The 21,475-nt window shown below is 50.4% G+C and overlaps 1 pseudogene; it reads right to left on the reverse strand.

Annotated features, from left to right (window-relative positions):
* Positions 1-2,204: 2,204 nt before the first annotated feature.
* Positions 2,205-16,533, reverse strand: LOC129710686 (basic proline-rich protein-like; annotated as a pseudogene).
* Positions 16,534-21,475: the final 4,942 nt, after the last annotated feature.

Consider the following 21,475-nt stretch of genomic DNA (forward strand, 5'->3'; position numbering starts at 1 on the left):
GCTTGCTTGCAACAGGCCCTTTGGCCCACTGAATCCGTGCCGACCAGCGATCCCCGCACGTTAACCCTATCCTACACTAGGATATTTACAAACAATTTATAATCATACCAATCCAATTAACCACATATGATTGCGCTCCCATAAAATTTTTGATTTCTAATATCCAACGTGCATTCATTCCTATAAATTGCAGAACTCTCCTTCCACATTTAGTAATTGATCTTTCTTCACAGCTTGATGTGTATTTGATGTAATTCTTTAAAATACTGTGGAAATGTGGTTACAATATCTACATGGACATTTCTAAAATGGAATCTCTTTGTTACCTAACACTTTTTTCTCTTAAGTGATCCCTCAGGGTTGAGAATGACTTGCTTCCACTCCAGTTCTATGGGATCCTGAGACAGCTAATCGTGACCAATGAGAAATTCGCAGATTTTGCCATTGGTGGCACAGGAAGTGCCCATTGAGGAATGTGGGTAGTTTGGGAAGTGGGGTGTTCCTTCTGTTTTTATCACTGGGCTTCTGTGTACATCTGATGCAGGTACTCAAGGTTCTCAACCAAGAAACTAACATTAGAATAAGGTTTATTTAATTTGTATAAGATTTAAAGGCACCATGAGGAAGATAAATCCCAAGATAATTTCAATTGGAATTATTTTAATTGAAGCATTTGTAAGACCTGTGAAGGATAAAACATGATACGTGTATTTATTTGTAAAATTATGTAAAATTACTGCGAACGGTAACTTTGTTCTGAAGCAATTAGATTTTTCGAGCATCTGCAGTTCCTTCTTAAACATATGTAGGCTTAATCACGTCATTTCTGCAAAACCCGTGTGACCAAGTTGCATTTATCAATTTCTAGACACAAAATGCTGGAGTAACTCAGCGAGACAGGCAGCATTTCTGGATAGACAGGTGTTCCAGTTACAGGGGAAGGGGGTGGTTTGGGTGGGAAGGGACGAGTTAACCAGGGAGTTGCGGAGGGAACAGTCTCTGCGGAAAGTGGAATGGGGTTGAGATTGGAGGATGTGGCTAGTGCTGGGATCCTGTTGGAGGTGGCAAAAATGTCTGAGGATTATTTGTGGTATGTGACGGCTAATGGGGTGAAAGGCAGGGCCGGATTTAGATGAAGAGAGGCCCTACGCTATTTCACTTGTGAGCCCCTCCCCCCCCCCCCCCCCAATCCCCCACCCCCACGACTAGAGGATCATGACTACCCGACAGTGACAGTGTGACACTTTTAGATCCTACTGTATGTTATCATTAAACAGTTGTTTTTAAAATACATATTGGAATCACCGCGGAGCGGGTGATGCCTTACCTGGATCGCCGTTTGAAGCTCCGGAGTGTTGGGCCTGCTGCTTCAACATCATGAGCTGTGGTTTGCAGAGCTCCCAGCCTCCATGATGAGGGGGTTCATTGGAGACGGGAAAAGGGATCATCAATAGGGGGCGAGGACTCCTTCCCATGGAAGAACTCTATGAGGCGGAGGCGACGTTAGAAGAGCTCCAAGTCATGGTGGGCGCGGAGGGGGACAAAGGTAAGACCTCTGCTGAGGACCGACTGTTTGGTGTCGGAGAGGGGGTGGTCAGGGGGGGGGGGGGGGATAGTGAACACACGGCAGGGATGGGGGTTTGTGCCGGAGGAGGCAGGTGGGTGGACTGAGGCCGAGGCGATGTCTGATGGGGGGTTGTAGGTGTTCAGGGAGGAGGGGGGCATGAAGACTGTAGTGTGGGTGGGGCAGAACAGGGGTCACATAGCTGGAGGGGGATGGGGAAGACCCAGTAGAACAGCCACTGAGATAACCAGGGTTCAGGAGACTAGCACTAGGACCCAGTGCATTCAAACCCAGGGGCGTGGGACTTAGCAGCGTGGAGGCTTCAGGCCCGGCGCTGAGTCCAGGCTGCAGGTAAGGCGACGGCTGCTGGAGGGCGGTGAGTGGCGAGGGTCGGCGGAACCGATGGTATGAGTCCGCGGGCAGTAGAGTCCGGGTCAGCGGGCGATGCGTGGGAGGTCCCGGTGGGCGGATGGTCGGTGGGGTGGCGCGGTTTGGCCAGCCCGGTGAGGCGACGAGGTGAGTTGGGATCCCTTTGCCGAGTGAGCCAGTGGGAATCTCCGCCCTGGTCAGGGGGTGCGGGGGGGGGGTGGGAGGGAGGGAAGGTGACCAGGGAGTTATGGGGGAGCGGTCTTTGCGGGGGGGGGGGGGGGGGGGGGGGGGGGGGGGGAGATGGGAAGATGTGGCGAGTGGTGGGATCACTTTTATCTTTATACTATCCAAGACCCAAATAGTCCTTACAAGTGAAACACTACTGCTGACAGTCGTGTGTTAATAAGGTGTTTTTATTAATGAGAGTATGTATTCCATGCAAGCAGAATGTTATTAAAACATAATCACAGGTGAACGATATTCCCTTTCTACCAACCATCCCTCCTCCACTACTACCAAAAACTAGACTTTCTGCTCTTTCCCAGTTCTGATGTAAGATCCTGGACCTGAAACTTTAATCATTTCCCTTTGCACAGAGTGCCACCTGACTTGGTGTCATAGAAATCAGAGAATTAGACTAGTGTGGGCTGTCCCAGTGTGAATGGCAGACTGTTTTATACACATCATCGAATTCTTCAGCATGGAAACAGGCAATGTCACCCATTTCATGCACATCATCCAGTAAAAGTCTTCCATATTAATCCCATCTCCCAGCGCCAGACTACCATGGCACCTCCCTTATCGGCGGGTTTGATAACCCAGTCTGGGTTGTTGCGGAGTGAGTTGATGGCTGGCAGTTTTGTACGTCTCAGGGGGGGGGGAGGGGGGGGGAGATTGGAGCGAGGACTCCTTCCATGGGAACTCTATGAGGCGGAGGCGAGTTGAGGTGGTGGGGCGCGGAGGGGGACAAATGCCCCGCTGGCAGACTGTTTGGATCGGAAAGGGGGTCTAGGGGGGGGGGGGGGGAGGCCATGAGGGGGTCCATGGAGGACTGAGGCGAACGGCTGCTGTTGAGGGGAGGGTGAGTGGCGAGGGTCGGCGGAACCGATGGTATGAGTCCGCGGGCAGTAGAGTCCGGATCAGCGGGCGATGCGTGGGAGGTCCCGGTGGGCGGATGGTCGGTGGGGTGGCGCGGTTTGGCCAGCCCGGTGAGGCGACGAGGTGAGTTGGGCGCAGTGTGGCAGCCATGTTCGGTGAGCCCTGGTCCAGTGGCAATGTTCGGTAGGTCCGGTCCGGCGGCAATGTTAGATGGCCCGGGTGAAGCGGCAATGTTTGGTGGACTCAATGCGAGGTGGATCGGCTAGGTGCGGCGGCGAGGTGGATAGGCCCCAGTGCGGATGTGAGGTGGGTAGGCCCCCAGTGCGGCAGCGAGGTTTGGCGGGGGGAAAAGGGTTAAATAAACTACATACCTTTTGCTTTGTCCTGCATTTCCAATGATCCAAGGATCTGTGGATCAAATTCCTCTCCACAAAGAATATATATCTCACCTGCATTTTAATCCCTCCCCCCCCCACACCACCAAAGTCTCCGGAATCACAAGCACAGCACCACCGATGGTAGGTTTTGTAATGCCACTATCTGAAAAGTTTTATACACCTTGGTGGAGCGGGCAGAGGCCCCCCTAGATTTCGAGGCCCTAAACTTAAGCTTGTCGAGCTTATACGTAAATCCGACCCTGGTGAAAGGTGAGGACTAGGGGGAGGGGGAGAAAGAGCCAAACTGCAGGATATCGAGGAGACCCTTGTGAGAGCCTCATTTATGATGGGAGAGGGGAATCCGCATTCAATAAAGAATGAGGATATCTCCAATGTCCTGGTATGGAACACCTCGTCTTGTGAGCAGATGCGGCGTAGACGGAGGAACTGCAAATAGGCAATAGAGTCTTTACAGGAAGATTGGTGGGAAGAAGTGTAGTCCAGAGAGCTGCGGGAGTCCGTGGGTTTATTTGATGTCAGTCGATAATTTATTTCTTGTGATGGAAGCGGTAGGGAGATGTTGGAGATGGTCCGTGAATTTGAGTGCAGGATGCAAATTAGTAGTGAAGTTAAAGAAGTCCATGAGTTCTGCATGGGTGCAGGAGGTAGCACCAATACAGTCGTCAATGTAACGAAGAGATAGAGTTCGGGGATAGGGCCAGAGTATGCCTGGAACAACCTACCCTACAAAGAGACCGGTTAACTCCCCTGGTTAACTCGTCCTTTCCCAACCAAACCTCCCCCCTAGGTACTTTTTGCAATAAACCACAGGAGATGTCGACCCAGAGATGCTGACAGTCCCGCTGAGTTACTCCAGCATTTTATGTTTATCTTCGGTGTAAACCAGTATGTGCAGTTCCTTCTTTCTTAGAATCATAGAAACATAGAAAATAGGTGCAGGAGTAGGCCATTCGGCCCTTCGAGCCTGCACCGCCATTCAATATGATCATGGCTGATCATCCAACTCAGTATCCTGTACCTGCCTTCTCTCCATACCCCCTGATCCCTTTAGCCACAAGGGCCACATCTAACTCCCTGTTAAATATAGCCAACAAACTGGCCTCAACTACCTTCTGTGGCAGAGAATTCCAGAGATTCACCACTCTCTGTATGAAAAATGTTTTCCTCATCTCGGTCCTAAAAGATTTCCCCCTTATCCTTAAACTGTGACCCCTTGTTCTGGACGTCCCCAACATCGGGAACAATCTTCCTGCATTTAGCCTGTCCAACCCCTTAAGAATTTTGTAAGTTTCTATAAGATCCCCCCTCAATCTTCTAGTTTCTAGCGAATACAAGCCGAGTTTATCCAGTCTTTCTTCATATGAAAGTTCTGACATCCCAGGAATCAGTCTGGTGAACATTCTCTGTACTCCCTCTATGGCAACAATGTCTTTCCTCAGATTAGGAGACCAAAACTGTATGCAATACTCCAGGTGTGGTCGCACCAAGACCCTGTATAACTGCATTCATTTGTCAATTACTTATTTAAGAGGGATTTTATCCTCCTGCGTGTCAGGAAGGTGCAATCCAATTTCCTGTTTCCTTTGAAAAATAATTAAAATTGTTTCATATCAAGGCTTCTCACTTACTTTTTTGAGCTGACTGAAATCCTCATTTATATCCGGAAACAGGATGACCATACTGAGCTCACTGCCCACATAGGGGAGCTCGAGGATCTGGGTTGAAAGTTCCCGGATATAATTGAATGGAAATGTGCTTTTCTGCTGCATCATTTGAACAGGTTTTGAGTTATGCAGCAAGCATTGATACAAATACATCGATAGATGCTCCTGAACACATCATCAGTGATGTAACCTGGGGTTATTGGGTGTTTCAGGTCTTTCAACATCAGACACCCTCACCCAGGCGACCCAGCCGTGGTTGATCAGACCACCACTTGTGTTCAGGTGGCATTCACTACTCCCCATGGACCTCCTCTCTTGATCCAGAGCCATCTCGAGGCCTTCTCTGCTGCCTCTGTGGTGTTCTGGATGGCCTTTCTCCTCGCCACTCCGTTTATGCCCAGTGCACTCAAGCCAAACCCCCCACACCCCATCCCTCCCCTCCCACGCCCTCTACCACACCTCCCCACGGACCCCCTCCCCAAACCCCCTTCCCCTTCTCCCTCCTCACCCACACCCCCTTCCCCAACACCTCTCCTCCCCCTCCCCCACACCGCCCCCCCCCCCCCACACCCCCCCACCCATACCACGCTCTCCCCCCACCAACCCCCTGCCCACACACACCCCCACACCCCTCCTCCCCTTCCACACATGAAGAGGAAGGGGGGGGGGGGAGAAGGGGAATGAGGGGAATGAGCCGCGCCTGCGCAGTTAGGGGCTATGGGTGGGTGGTGGAATATTGCGTTGGGGAATGGGTTACATTGGGTGGACCAGGCCTCCCGTGTGACTGAGACCCAATGGGTCCCACTTGGTCTTGTTAACTATAAATAGTAAAGGCACGAGAGAATTAAAACTACCTAAGAGATCGATCTCTTAGGTGGGCATAGATCGATCTCTTAGGTAGTCTTAATTCTCCCGTGCCTTTACTATTTATATTTCATGCCTTTCATCCGTAGTACATGTAATACGCAAAAGTATGTGCAACTCACGCGCCGTCAATGCTGCTTCAAGCCTTCAATGACAATGGTGTATAAAGACAGCTGAAATTCTGCCTTTGCACTGTGGACTTCGTGCATGTGCTGCGCAGCGGCATACTGTGCATGCGAGCGCAAGATTCTTGGCGGGTTTTTCAAACATGGATTGTCATTATTTTAAGAGTATCTTAAGAAACAAAGAGAGAAGAATGGAGCTTGTGTACAAATAATGTGGTAAGCAAATTTCTTTGAGCTATATGTTTTTAAATGCTGTATTTCCCGTCAATGAAGATGCTATTTTTTTACCCAAAAATACGGCATGAAAATTTACCTGCGTCTTGGAGGCCGAAGGTTAGGTTGTTAGCCAAGAAAGATAGACTTGGCTATCCCTCAATACAACATCAAGAACGAGGCCAAGTCTATCCCTCATTGCTGGAGCTGATGGGAAACGGCTGTAAAGTGGGAAGTGGCTGTAAAAGAACAGCGCCGCTGGGGGAGGAGAGTTCCTTTCACAGCATGTGGGGAGTCTGGCCTGGGTCAGCACGGGCAGGAGCGTTGAGAAGGAGGGGGTCGGGGATCATGCCAGCAACTTACTCACTCACTGCTGCCGCAACACTCAGGGCGCGGAGCCACCGCATTGTGGCCAGGGAGGGAAGTAGCTTGGGTGGCTGCGACTGTCCACCGGGACCTCAGCGCCCGCTCTCCTCTGGCAGTGCTCTCCGTCTGAACACCTCTCTCCTGCTGCTCGCCGGCGTCACTCAGGTCAGCCACTTCCCACAAATCCTCAAATTCCGACTGCAGCCGGGGGCAGGACATGGCCTCACTTGCTTCGCTGGGTGACACTGCATGGCATTCACTACCCGGTCCTTGTCTTTCAATGCAGACCGGACAGTGAGGGGACCAGCTCAAGAGCGGGTCAGCGGGCGATGGATAACAGGACAGCGGGCTGTGGAGCTTACTCCTGTGTCTGCGCGATTAACCTCAATTGGTCCATTGATCACGCTGACACGTCTTCATTGTTGGGAAATACCGTACTTTATTAAGAGACATGGCTTTTGAAGACAAATCTATATTACTAAAAGTCTGATCTTGGCCACTTCCTGTTGTTCTGTATATTGATTTTTTTTTAAACGTTGCCACTTTCGGCTGTGATTTTTGGCCATCTTACTCAGAGTCTCCCTCCGCTGTGCAGAACAAGAGTTATTAGTGTTTAAAAATGTTGAGATTCTCTTTCCTAAAGGACATGCCCCTTCCGGAGGGACTATAAAATGTAAAGTGTTGAGTGCCTCAGTCACTCTGCAAGGTGGGGAAGCGAGAGGCTCCCGTTTCTCAGTCTGAGCTGTGAATAACACTGAACACATGTCCACTAAACTGTGAGTGTGGTTTTATTAACCTTGAGTGCCCTTAATGCGGTTTGAAAATGAAACGGTGGTTGGGTTGACATTAAGCACTGCAAATGGCTGTTGGTGGTGGTTGATTTGACGTGAAGCACTGCAAATGCCTGTTAGTCCCACCTGCCTGCATTTAGCCTATATCCCTCTAAACCTGTCCTACCCAGGTACCTGTCTAAATGCTTCTTAATCGTTGCAATAATACCTGCCTCAATGACCTCCTCTAGCAGTCCATTCCATACACCTACCACCCTTTGTGTGAACAAGTTACCCCTTAGATTCCTATTAAAAAGAGCCTCTGTGCAACTATCCAATCTATTGCTATCTTTGTACACCTCTATAAGATCACTCTTCACCCTCCTGCACTCTTAAGGAATAGAGTCCGAGACTGCCCAACTTCTCCCTAGCTCAGGCCCTCGAGTCCTGGAAACAGCCTTGTAAAACTTGTCTGCACCCTTTCCAGCTTGACAACATTATTCTTATAACATGGTGCCCAAAACTGAAAACAATACTCTAAATGCAGCCTTACTAACATCTTATACATCTGACTTCTATACTCAATGCTATGACTGATGAAGGCTAATGTGCCAAAAGGCTTTTTGACCAACCTATCTATATGTACAGCTACTTTCAATGAACTATGTACCTGTACTTGTAGATCCCTCTGTTCTACACTTCCCAGAGCCCTGTCGTTCACTGTGTACGTTCTGCCCATGTTAGTGCTCCCAAAATGCAACATCTTACATGTCTCTGTATTAAATTGCATCAACCAATCTTCAGCCTTCCTGCCCAACTGATCAAGATCCTGGTGCAATTTTTGACGACCATCTTCACTAACTATAATTCAGTTTTACCCACCCCTCTACCCCCACCCTCCCTGAAGGAAGAATTTCATTGTTCTGTTTCGGGACATATGAGAATAAAAGACTCTTGACTTGACTTGCTTCCAATTCAGTTCGGAGGTGGCTGAGGAATCGAGAACAGTACAACACAGGAACAGAATAATGAGCCCAGGATGTCTGTGCCACAATGCCAGATTAAACAAATCCCTTCTGTGTCCATGTGATCTATATTCCCCAGTTACCTGTATCCATGCATCTATTTATACGAATCTCAATCTATCAAATCTACTTCCCTCACCACCTCTAACAGCACATTCCAGGCACATGGCATGAAACTGCACTTGAATTTGGTGGCCTTGCACCCTGCATGAAGTGGCATGAAACTGCACTTGCATTTGGTGGCCTTGCACCCTGCATGAAGTGGCATGAAACTGCACTTGCATTTGGTGGCCTTGCACCCTGCATGAAGTGGCATGAAACTGCACTTGCATTTGGTGGCCTTGCACCCTGCTTGAAGTGGCATGAAACTGAACTTTCATTCGGTGGCCTTGCACCATGCTTGGTGGTATAGAAACGTAGAAACATAGAAAATAGGTGCAGGAGGAGGCCATTCGACCCTTCGAGCAAGCACCGGCATTCATTGCGATCAGGGCTGATCATCCCCAATCAATAACCCGTGCCTGCCTTCTCCCCATATCCCTTGATTCCACTAGCCCCTAGAGCTCTATCTCACTCTCTCTTAAATCCATCCAGTGATTTGGCCTCCACTGCCCTCTGTGGCAGGGAATTCCACAAATTCACAACTCTCTGGGTGAAAAAGTTTTTTCTCACCTCAGTCTTAAATGGCCTCCCCTTTATTCTAAGTGTGGTCCCTGGTTCTGGACTCACCCAACATTGGGAACATTTTCCTTGTCCAGTCCTTTTATAATTTTATATGTTTCTATAAGATGCCCCCTCATCCTTCTAAACTCCAGTGAATACAAGCCCAGTCTTGTCAATCTTTCCTCATATGACAGTCCCGCCATCCCAGGGATCAATCTCGTGAACCTACGCTGCACTGCCTCAATCACAAGGATGTCCTTCCTCAAATTAGACCAAAACTGTACACAATACTCCAGATGTGGTCTCGCCAGAGCCCTATATAACTGCAGAAGAACCCCTATACTTAAATCCTCTTGTTATGAAGGCCAACATGCCATTAGCTTTCTTCACTGCCTGCTGTACCTGCACGCCAACTTTCAATGACCCGTGTACAAGGACACCCAGGTCTCGCTGCACCTCCCCCTCACCTAACCTAACCCCATTGAGATAATAATCTGCCCCCTTGTTTTTGCCACCAAAGTGGATAACCTCACATTTATCTATATTATACTGCATCTGCCGCGCATCTGCCCACTCACTCAACCTGTCCAGGTCACCCTGCAACCTCCTATCATCCTCTTCACAGGTCACTGCCACCCAGCATTGTGTCATCCGCAAACTTGCTAGTGTTGCTCCTAATTCCCTCTTCCAAATCATTAATATATATGGTAAACAGTTGCGGCCCCAACACCGAGCCTTGCGGCACTCCACTCACCACTGCCTGCCATTCTGAAAAGGACCCGTTCACTCCTACTCTTTGCTTCCTGTCTGCCAACCAATTTTCTATCCATGTCAACACCCTACCCCCAATACCATGTGCTCTAATTTTAGTCACCAGTCTCCCGTGCGGGACCTTATTAAATGCTTTCTGAAAGTCTAGATAGACTACATCCACTGGCTCCCCTTTATCCATCTTACTTGTCACATCCTCAAAAAATTCCAGAAGATTAGTCAAGCATGATTTCCCTTTCATAAATCCATGTTGACTTGGACTAATCTTTTTCTGCTATCCAAATGCCCCATTATTACCTGTTTAATAATTGACTCCAGCGTCTTTCCCACCACCGAAGTCACGTTAACTGGTCTGTAATTCCCTGTTTTCTCTCTCACTCTTGAAAAGTGGGATAGCATTAGCCATCCTCCAATCCACAGGGAACTGAATCTATTTCCAGGTGATCCTGGAAAATGATCACCAATGCGTCAACTATTTCTAGAACCACCTCCCTGAGGACCCTGGGATGCAGACCATCAGGCCCAGGGGATTTATCATCCTTCAATCCCATTAGCCTACCCAATACTATCTCTTGCCTAATGAAAAATTATTTCAGTTCCTCGACCCTCAGATCCTCTGTCCTCCAGTACTTCTGGGAGAATGTTTGTGTCTTCCTTAGTGAAGACAGATCCGAAGTACCTGTTCAACTCTTCTGCCATTTCCTTGTTCTCCATTATAATTTCACCCATGTCTGCCTTCAAGGGACCCACATTTGACTTTGCTATTCTTTTTCACTTAACATATCTAAATAAGCGTTTACTGTCCTTCTTTATATTCCTGGCCAGCTTCCCTTCGTACTTCATCTTTTCAGCCCAGCCCATTTTGTTTCCTTCTGTTGCCCTATGAAAGTTTCCCAATCCTCTGGCTTCCGGCTACTCTTTGCTGTTATACATCTTTTCTTTTAGTTTTATTCTATCCCTAACTTCTCTTGTCAGCCACGGTTGCCTCCTACTCCTCTTAGAATCTTTCTTCCTTTTTGGAATGAAATTATCCCGTGTCTTCCAGATTATGCCCAGAAATTCCTGCCTTTGCTGTTCCACCGTCATTCCTGCTAGGATCCCTTTCCAGTCTACCTTGGCCAGCTCCTCTCTCATGCCTTCATAATCCCCTTTGTTCAGCTGCATCACTGCCACTTATGATTTAACCTTCTCCTTCTCAAATTGCAGATTAAAACTAATCATATTATGATCACTTCCTCCAAGCGGTTCCTTTACCTCGAGTTCTCTTATCAAATCTGGTTCATTGTACAACACTAAATCCAGAATTGCCTTTTCTCTGGTCGGCTCCATTACAAGCTGCTCTAAGAATCCATCTCGGAGGCACTCTACAAACTCTCTTTCTTGGGGTCCCGAACCAACCTGATTTTCCCAGTCTACCTGCATATTGAAATCCCCCACCACCACAGTGGCATTACCTTTGTTACATGCCAGTTTTAACTCCTGCTGCAACTTACACCCGGGCTACTATTTGGGGGTCTGTAGATAACACCAATTTGTGTCTTCTAGCCTTTGCAATTCCTCAACTCAATCCACAGTGACTCCACCTCGTCAGTCCCTATGTCATCTCGCGCAAGGGATTGAATTCCATTCCTCACCAGCAGATTTGACCCCCCCCCCCCGATGTAGTTTAAAACCACCTGTGTCGCAGTGGCAAACCTGCCTGGCAGAATGTTGGTCCCCCACCTGTTAAGGTGCAATTGGTCCCTTCTGTACAGGTTCCCCTTACTCCAAAACAGATCTAACAGAATCTAAATCCCTGCCCCGTGCACCAATTCCCCAGCCACATATTCACGTCCTGTATCTCCCTGTTCCTGCTCTCGCCAGCACGAGGAACTGGAAGCAAACCGGAGATAACAACCCTGGAGGGCCTGCTTTTCAGCACTTTTCCGAGCTCCCTAATGTCACGCTGCAGAATATTCATCCCCTTCTTTATTACATTGTTTGTGCCGACATGCACTACCACTTCCGGCTGTTCACCTTCGCCCTTGAGGATTTTCTGCACTCTGTCCATGACAACCTGGATCCTGGCACCCGGGAGGCAGCACACCATCCTCGAATCCCATCTGTTCCTGCAGAAACCCCTGTCCGTACCTCTCACAATGGAGTCTCCAACCACCACTGTGTTGCCCGACGTCAGCCTCCTTGGTTTTGGCTCAACAGCACTTTTTGCATCGCAACTCAGTGCGCCGCTCAGTGAGTCAACGTCTTCTGCCCCGACAGCTGTTAGGTGGGTGAACCTGTTCACAAGAGGTTCAACACCCAGGGACCTGTGCATTCCATGTTTAGTTACGTTTCTCACTGTCACCCACCTTCCCTTTTCCAGTAACTTCGGTGTAACAATCTTGCTGTAGGACTCGTCGAGGAACGACTCAGCCTCTCGGATGAACCCGAGGTCATCCACTTGCTTCTCCAGTTCCCCAACACGGTCCTTCAGGAGCTCTACCTGGATGCACTTCTCACACTTGTAGCAGCCAGAGGCACCAGCGGTGTCCTTGACCTCCCACATACTGCAAGCATCGCACTGAGTCAGCTTGCCTGACGTCACCTTCTTTCATCTCTCCCTCTCCAGCGTATTGTGTAGTCTGCTCCCCAAAGACTCTCGAGCCAAAGATTCACACTTTACTCACAAGGCCGCTCCCTCACTGCCGCACCCTTAGAGCAGTCTTCACTGATAAATTGCCTAATGTACCAATTTACAAACCAAATCCCTCAGTTTTAAACGGTTTGTCCCTTGTGACTTCCTCTCCAGAGGTGGTGGTGAATAGAAACAGAGCATTCAGATTATTAAAAAGAACTCATAACTACCAACACATGATTAATTACAAACAGGTAATTGTAAGGAGGACTGTAAAACAAACAAAAAGAGCATATTGGAGGACGTATTGTGATTCAATTGGAAGCACAACACAGGTAGGGGAGATATGGGGGCATGATTAAAAAAATGGGTGATAAAAGGGAGTGGAGTTATCCTATCCTAACAAATGGAGATCAAACTGTAGTCTCAAATAAAGACAAAGCAGAACTAATGGTTAACACTTTTAGTAAGGTTCACAGCTCCCACAACTTATCAGATGAAGGAAGAAGAGGTAGGGAAAGAACAAGAGTGGAAAATGTCGAGGCCTTACAAAGGAAAGGTATCACAGAGGACAAGTACAATATTCCATTTAATTTGGGGGAGCTAAAGAGAGCTCTGGCCAAGTGTAAGAACTCAGCCCCAGGGAAGGATGATATGTGTTACATAATGATAAAACATCTAGGTGAGGAGGGACTCCAAAAGATACTTGCACTATATAACAAGGTGTGGGAAGAAGGGCGAATACCGGAGAGGTGGAAGGAAGCAATCATTGTGCCTATTAGAAAACCAGGGAAAGATGCAAGTAATCCAGTAAATTATAGACCTATAGCTTTAACAGCACACATGTGTAAACTGATGGAAAGAATGGTAAATGAAAGATTAATGCATCTAATGGAAGAAAAAGGTATAGTGGCTAATTATCAGAGTGGCTTTAGGAAAGTGAGAGATACTAATGATCCAGTTCTGTGCTTGGAAGATGATATAAGGAAAGCACAAGTCAAAAAATAATCTGTAGTTACCATATGTTTTGATGTAGAGAAGGCTTACGATATGTTGTGGAGAGAAGGGCTTCTAATAAAGCTGCATTTAATGGGAGTAGGAGGAAATATTTTTAACTGGATAATGGATTTTCTCAACGGTAGAAGTATACAAGTTAAAATAGGGTCAGACATCTCTAGTAAATGTGTAATCGAGAATGGAACTCCCCAGGGAAGTGCGATAAGCCCGATCCTATTCTCAATCATTATCAATGATATATTTGCAAACATTCAACCAGAGATGGAGCGATCGCTCTTTGCAGATGATGGCAGCCTATGGAGAAGGGGGAGGAATATAGATTTTATCGTGGAAAAAGTACAGCAAGGGATAGCCCAGGTGGAAGAGTGGGGAGGGAAATGGGGTTTTAAATTCTCTATAGAGAAGACAAAGACAATGATTTTCACAAGGAAAAAAATTAAAGAGGATGTCCAGTTAAAACTATACGGCAACAATTTGGAAAGAGTAAAAGATTTCCGTTTCCTGGAGGTTCATTTTGACTCCAGATTAACAAGGAGGGTCCACATTACAAAAATAATTGAAAAATGCAAAAAAGCCATCAATGTAATGAGATGCTTGGCAGGTTTAGAGTGCGGAGCAGATGTATTTTCTCTTAAACGTATTTATGTATCACTGATCAGATCCAGACTAGAGTATGGCAGTATAGCTTATGGGTCAGCATCTAAGTCAGTGTTGTCCGAGTTGGACAAAGTCCAAGCAGAAGCTCTAAGAATCTGAATAGGAGGTGTGCGGACGTCACCTGTATGTGCACTACAGGTGGAAACTGGGGACATGCCGTTGAGACTGCGCCACAGACAACTAATGGCTAATTACTGGCTAAGCCTTAAGGGTCATGGAGAGAACCACCCAACAAAACAGGTAGTACAGGAATGCTGGGAGAGAGGGGTGGCTCAGTCTGGAAGCTTCGGCTGGGTTGGAGGAGTTGTGGCAAGGGACATGGAAGTAGAGGACAAAGAGTTCTGCCCTGCAGTATTGTGGCCATCTGTCATGTGGGGAGAGGAGAGGGGAGAGGAGATGGGGGAGTGGAGGGGGCGGGAGGGGAGAGGGGGGAGAAGAGAGGGGGTGGGAGAAGAGAGGGGGGGAAGAAGAGAGGGGGGAGGAGAGGGGGGGGGGAGAGGGGGGGAGGAGGGGGGAGGGGGGAGGGAGGGGGGGGGGGGGGGGAGGGGAGGGGGGGGGGGGGGGGGGGGAGGGGGGGGGGGGGAGGGAGGGGGGGGGGGGGGGGGGGGGGGGGGGGGGGGGGGGGGGGGGGGGAGGGGGGGGGAGGGGGGGGGGGGAGGGGGGGGGGGGGGGGGGGGGGGGGGGGGGGGGGGGGGGGAGAGAGGGAGGGGGGGGGGGGGGGGGGGGAGAAGGGGGGAGGGGGGGGGGGGGGGGGGGGGGGGGAGAAGGGGGGAGGGGGGAAGGGGGGAGGGGGGGGGGGGGGGGGGGGGAAGGGGGGGGGGGGGGGGGAGGGGGGGGGGGGGGGGGAGGGGGGGGGGGAGAGGGGGGGGGAGGGGGGGGGAGGGGAGGGGGGAGGGGGGGAGAAGAAAGGAGGGGGGGGAGAAAAGAGGGGGGGGGGAAGAGGAGGGGGGGGAGGGGGGGGGAGAAGAGGAGGGGGGGGAGAAAGAAGAGGGGGGGGGGGAAGAGAAGGGGGGGGGGGAGAAGAGGGGGGGGGAGAAGAGGGGGGGGGAGAAGAGGGGGGGGGGAGAAGAGGGGGGGGGGAGAAGAGGGGGGGGGGGGAGGGGGGGGGGGGAGAAGAGGGGGGGGGGGGGAGAAGAGGGGGGGGGGGAGAAGAGGAGGGGGGGGGAGAAGAGGGGGGGGGGAGAGAGAGGGGGGGGGAGAAAGGGGGGGGGGGAGAGAAGGGGGGGGGGGGGGGGGGGAGAAGAGGGGGGGGGGGAGAAGAGAGGGGGGGGGGGGAGGAGAGAAGGGGGGGGGGGGGAGAAGAGGGGGGGGGGGAGAAGAAGAAGGAGGGGGGGGGGAGAAGAGGGGGGGGGGAGAAGAGGGGGGGGAGAAGAGAGAGGGGGGGGGGGAAGAGAGGGGGGGGGGAGAGAGGGGGGGGGGGAGAAGAGGGGGGGGGGAGGGGGGGGGGAGAGAGGGGGGGGGAGAAGAGGGGGGGGGGGAGAAGAGAAGGGGGGGGGAGAGAGAAGAGGGGGGGGGAGAGAAGGGGGGGGGAGAAGAGGGAGAAGAGGGGGGGGAGAGAAGAGGGGGGGGGAGAAAGGGGGGGGAGAGAAAGGGGGGGGAGAAGAGGGGGGGAGGAGAGAGAGGAGGGGGGGGGAGAGGGGGGGGGAGGGGGGGGGGGGGGAGAAGAGGGGGGGGAGAGCGGGGGGGAGAAGAAGGAGGGGAGAAGAGGGGGAAGAGAAGAGGGGGGGGGGAGAAGAGGGGGGGGGGGGAGAAAGAGGGGAGAGGAGGGGGGGTAGAGGAGAAGAGGGGGGGTAGAAGAGGGGGGGGGAGAGGGGGGGGAGAGAGGGGGGGAGGGGAAGAGGGGGGGGGGAGAGGGGGGGGGGAGGAGGGGGGAAGAGAAGGGGGGGGGAGAGAGGGGGGGGGGGGAGAAGAGGAGGAGAGGAGAGGGGGGGAGAGGAGAGGAGGGGGGGGAGAGGAGAGAGGGGGGGGGAGAGGAGGAGGGGGGGGGGGAGAGGGGGGGGGGGGAGAGGGGGGGGGAGGGGGGGAGAGGGGAGGGGGGGGAGAGGAGGGGGGAGAGGGGGGGGAGAGAGAGGGGGGAGGGAGAGGGAGAGGGTGGGGAGAGAGGGAGGGAGAGGGGAGAGGGGGGGAGAGGGGGGGGGGGAGAGAGAGAGGGGGGGAGGGGGGGGGGGGAGAGAGGGAGGGGGGGAGAGAGAGGGGGGGGAGATGGGGGGGGGGAGAGAGGGGGGGGAGAGGGGGGGGAGAGGGGGGGAGAGGAGGGGGTGAGAGAGGGGGGGGAGAGAGGGGGGGGGGAGGGGGGGAGAGAGGGGGGGGGAGAGAGGGGGGGAGGAGGGGGGGAGAGGGGGGGAGAGGGGGGGGGGGAGAGAGAGGGGGAGAGAGAGAGGGGGGGAGAGAGAGGGGGAGAGAGAGGGGGAGAGAGAGAGGGGGAGAGAGAGAGAGAGAGAGGGGAGAGAGAGAGGGGGAGAGAGAGGGGAGAGAGAGAGGGGGAGAGAGAGGGGGAGAGAGAGAGAGAGAGAGAGAGGAAAGGGGGAGGGAGAGGAGAGGGGGGAGGGGGAGAGAGAGAAACAGAGAGGGATAGGGAGAGAGAGAGAGATGTGGGGAGAGAGAGGAGGGTAGGTAGAGAGAGAGAGAGTGCATTTTAATTCAACCCAAACAAACATTTGCAGGCAGTGCTTTTTTACTTCAAACTAACTATATTTTCATTTTCAAACCAAATTAAGGGTACTCACAGTGCTGCAGACATTTGTTCAGTGTCATTCACAGCTCAGAGTGACAGAGACTAATTGACAGAGCTCCAGCTTGCAGAGACTAATTGAGGCACACCACTTCCTGGTTTTATAGTCCCTTCCCCTGTCTCCAGCGGGGGCAGCAGAGAGAATGGGGAATTTTGTAAAAACATTAATATCTCTGTCATTTTTCATCGACAGGAAAAATCCTCGGCACACATATAGCGGAGGGAGGCTCTGAGCAAGGTGGCCAAAGATGTGAACACGGGACCCAACGGGTCCCACTTAGTCTAGTATATGTATATAAATACTAGACCAACTGTTCCCCCAACATGCGGTTGTGGGAAGGGAGGCAGCATGCAGCGTCACACACTAACTATCCCCCGCCCCCCTCCCCCGCACTCCCCCAGCACTCACGCTAATTATCCCCCTTGATATTATATTAATATTATTAATTTGCTCCTTTTACCCCATAAGGGGGAGAGGTGGGGAGCAGGGAGGGGGAGGGAGGTTGGAGGGGAAGGGGGTAGGGGTGTGTGTGGAAGGGGGGTTTAGGGGAGGGACGGTGGGGGAGGGGATGGAGGGGGGAGGAAAAAGAGGGAGGAGAGAGAGAGAGAGAGAGAGAGAGAGAGGAGGGGGGAGGGGGGGAGGAGATGGGGAGAGGAGGAGGGGGCGGGAGTGGAGAGGGGGGAGAGGAGAGGGGGTGGAAGAGGAGAGGGGGAGGAGAGGAGAGGGGGGGAGAGGAGAGGGAGGAGAGGAGAGGGAGGGAGGGAGGGGGGGGTGAGAGAGGGGGGGGAAAAGAGGGGGAGAAGAGGGGGGGGAGAAGAGAGGGAGGGGGGAGAGGAGAGGGAGGGGGGAGAGGAGAGGGAAGGGGGAAAGAGGAGAGGGAGGGGGAAAGAGGAGAGGGAGGGGGGAAAGAGGAGAGGGAGGGGGAAGGGGGGAGAAGAGGGGGGAGAAGAGGGGGGGAGAAGGGAGAAGAGGGGGAAGAAGAGGGGGGAAGAAGAGGGGGGAAGAGGAGAGGAGATGAGGGAGGAGAGGAGAGGGGGGGAGAGGAGAGGGGGGAGAGGAGGGGGCGGGAGTGGAGAGGGGGGGAGAGGAGAGAGGGGGGTAGAGAGGAGAGAGGGGAGAGCGGGGGGAGAGAGGAGGGGAGAGAGGAAAGATGGCCAAAAATGGTCAAGAACAGACTTTTAGTCATATAGATAGATGTAACACACACATATGTATATTTCTCTAGTTTCAATTTTAAATAATTCTACATCAAAATTCACAAACAAGGATAACACTTTTTATTTCTGTCATTTATGGTAAGATTTACACAATTTACATTGTTTTATGTGTGAGATATACAGTGTGTTCAGAACAAAGGCAGTTCTTTGAAAAGTACATAGTTCGGTGTCGGAGATCTTGTCAATGAGTATTCTGGACCCATTGTCGACATCTGAAATTACAGTAAAATATCATATAGAATTAACATAACAAATTTAATTATAACTACATATCTGCAGAATGGATGATATGTCACTTAAATGCAATTGTTTTCAGGGTTGGGGAGAGACATGTATATTGAAGATGCATTTTTCCTCTAATAGGTCAAATGATCTTAAATGTAGAAGAGCTTACACTAGCATGCATGCCTTACAACAAGAACAAAATCAAAAATTTACAGCAGTGTAAAAATTGATACCTTTATTATTGTTTAAGAAGGAACTGCAGATGCTGGAAAATCGAAGATAGACATTCTCCAGCATATTTGTCTATCTTTATTATTGTGGGAAGTCTAGATCTATAAAAGAAGACTTTCTAATAACTTGCTCATGTACCAAAAAATGATGTCTTATATAATATAATACATTGTCGGGATCAGAATAGAATTGTATATGTTACAGACATCAAACATTGGGAAGTAAATTAAGGCTATAATGTGTGCTCCTCGAGGCATGTCATTGTTCGCTATATCCTGTATTTTATACACCAGTGATCTGTGTACATTGTGTATATTTAACACCATTTATCCTGTATTTTAAACACCATTTCAAACCTGCTTAAACACAAGCCGATTCGGGATCTCCGCGGCTTGGAGGTCTCGAACCGGCCGCTTCCTATTGGAGACCGGGGCTTCCTGATGTTATAGGCCGCGGGCCGGCGGTCGGAGCTCTTCTCCGACGAGGAATTCCAGACTCTGAGAGGGAAAGTGCATGCTGACCCCACGACTAGAAGTTCCGCTGACCGCGGCTTCAGAATGTTATAGTCCGCGGGCCAGCGATCAGAGGAATTTTTCTGGCGACCCCCGGCTCCGCGATCTGAGCTGGAGGAAGAGATCGGGCAGGCCACACGACAGAAAGTTATAATTTATTTCTTACTTTTCGTCTTTAGTGAGGAACCTGAAGAAAGACAGGTCGGGTCACTTACATTGGCTATTCAAACACTTTATAGCAGAACATTTTTATAGGAGAAATTTAAAAAATCAGATATTTGATTCCCAAAATGGTGTAAAAAAAAATTACCCTTGACGTCCATGACCAACTACGGCTTTCTCGCCTAGTGGTCTATCTTGCTCCTGTAGTATCTTTGCTTTACACTGAAGTGATTGTTACAGGTATTCAGGTGGGTGGGAAACATGCATCTAGACTTACAAAATATCTTTCCTGCTGTGCTTGAGGCAAAGGTGTAGTTTACACCAGGACACGGAGCTGCCAGGAGTGAAACACAAAAAACAGCTGAACTTTGGGATAATGGAATGAATAGTGTGATAAGGTGTGTCCAACATAAACGGGGTCATAAGCAATTGACAAAGTTATCTGGCATGTGTCCAGCTGTCAACAATGAATAAATCCCAGTATTGTCTGGTGCCAATTTACATTAAAGAACACTTCCCATTAAGTCATAAACTATGAATTCAGTGAATTTGAAAGTTTATCAAATGGCGGTAGGGGAGGCATAGGAGAGGGAGAGGCGAGCTCATGGTTTCAGAAAGAGGGCAACTATCTGCTGCACCCAAGAGAAAAGCGAAGAGAAGCTGGCAACAGGTAGCAACTGATGCATTGACAACTTGCACCTGTAAGCAATGCTGAAAGGAGTTCCTTAACTAAACAAGTTAAGGTAAGTGAATGTTTGAACACGTGAATTATCCTTTAATTGCTACTTTCAGTCCCAACAGTCCTCAGTCAACTCTCCCTCAGGTTTTCTCTCTTGTACCTGTTTCTCTCTTGAACATATTTTGCCATCACAAAGGGGTTGGCAACTAGCCCACAGGCAACAAGATCCAGAAATCAACACACTGAAAGTTTTAGCTATTTGAAAATAGGTTTTACCTTTGATTTCCAGGTTAAACATATACCGTGCATACAGCACATTAACACTATCCTATACCACACGGTCCAGTTTTTACATTTACCATGCTAATTAACCTACATACCTGTAGGTCTTTGGAAGTGTGGGAGGAAAACGAAGATCTCGGAGAAAACCCATGCAGGTCACGGGGAGAACATACAAACTCCTTACAGACAGCAACCATAGTCAGGATCGAACCCGGGTCTCCGGAGATCGATTCGCTGTAAGGCTGCAACTTTACCGCTGTACCACCATGCAACCGTGTGAGGGCCTCATGTCTGAGGGAAGAGGGGAACCCCCATTCCCTAAAGAATGAGAACATCTCAGATGTCCTGGTACGGAAAACAAGATGCGGCGTAGACAGAGGAATTGGGAGCAGGGAATAGAATCTTTGCAGGAAGCAGAGTGGGAAGAAGTGCTGTCGAGATAGTTGTGGCAGGCTGTAGGTTTATAATAGATGTCAGTCGACAGTCTATCTCCTGTGATGGAGACAGTGAGATCAAGAGTGGAAAGGCAGGTGTTTGAGATGGTCCATCGGAATTTGAGTGCAGGATGACAATTGGTGGTGAAGTTAATGAAGTCCATGAGTTCTGTATAGGTGCAGGGGGTAACACCAATGTAACAGAGATAGAGATTTGGGGATAGGGCCAGTGTATGCATGGAACAGGGAACAACATCCTCTCTCTGTGTCTCCCTCTCCACTAACTCTCAGTCTGAAGAAATGACTCAATTCGGATTGTCACCCATTCCTTCTATCCAGAGATGCCCAGAACTGAACACAATACTCTAAATGCGGCCTCACCAACGTCTTATATAACTGCCACATGACCTCCCAACTTCCATACTCAATATTTCAGAGGGAACTGCAGATGCTGGAGAATCGAAGGTTACACAAAAAAGCTGGAGAAACTCAGCGGGTGCAGCAGCATCTATGGAGTGAAGGAAATAGGCAACGTTTCGGGCCGAAACCCTTCTTCAGCCGTCTAACCTTCCATACTCAATACTCTGGCTGATGACGGTAAATGTGCCAAAAGCCGTTTTGTCCACCCGATCTACCTGCAACTCCACCTTCACGGAGCTATGCACCTGCACCCCTAGATATCTCTACAACACTACAACCACACCAAGGACCCTTACTCTTCCAGATCCAGTTCTTTGTCTGGTGAAGCTTTTGGCATATGTCAGGTAAAGGAGAAACATTGAGCGGCACAGTGGCACAGCTGGTAAAGCTGCTGTTTCACAGC

Source organism: Leucoraja erinacea, chromosome 2 (genome assembly GCF_028641065.1).
Source record: "Leucoraja erinacea ecotype New England chromosome 2, Leri_hhj_1, whole genome shotgun sequence".
Taxonomy (NCBI): Eukaryota; Metazoa; Chordata; class Chondrichthyes; order Rajiformes; family Rajidae; genus Leucoraja; species Leucoraja erinaceus.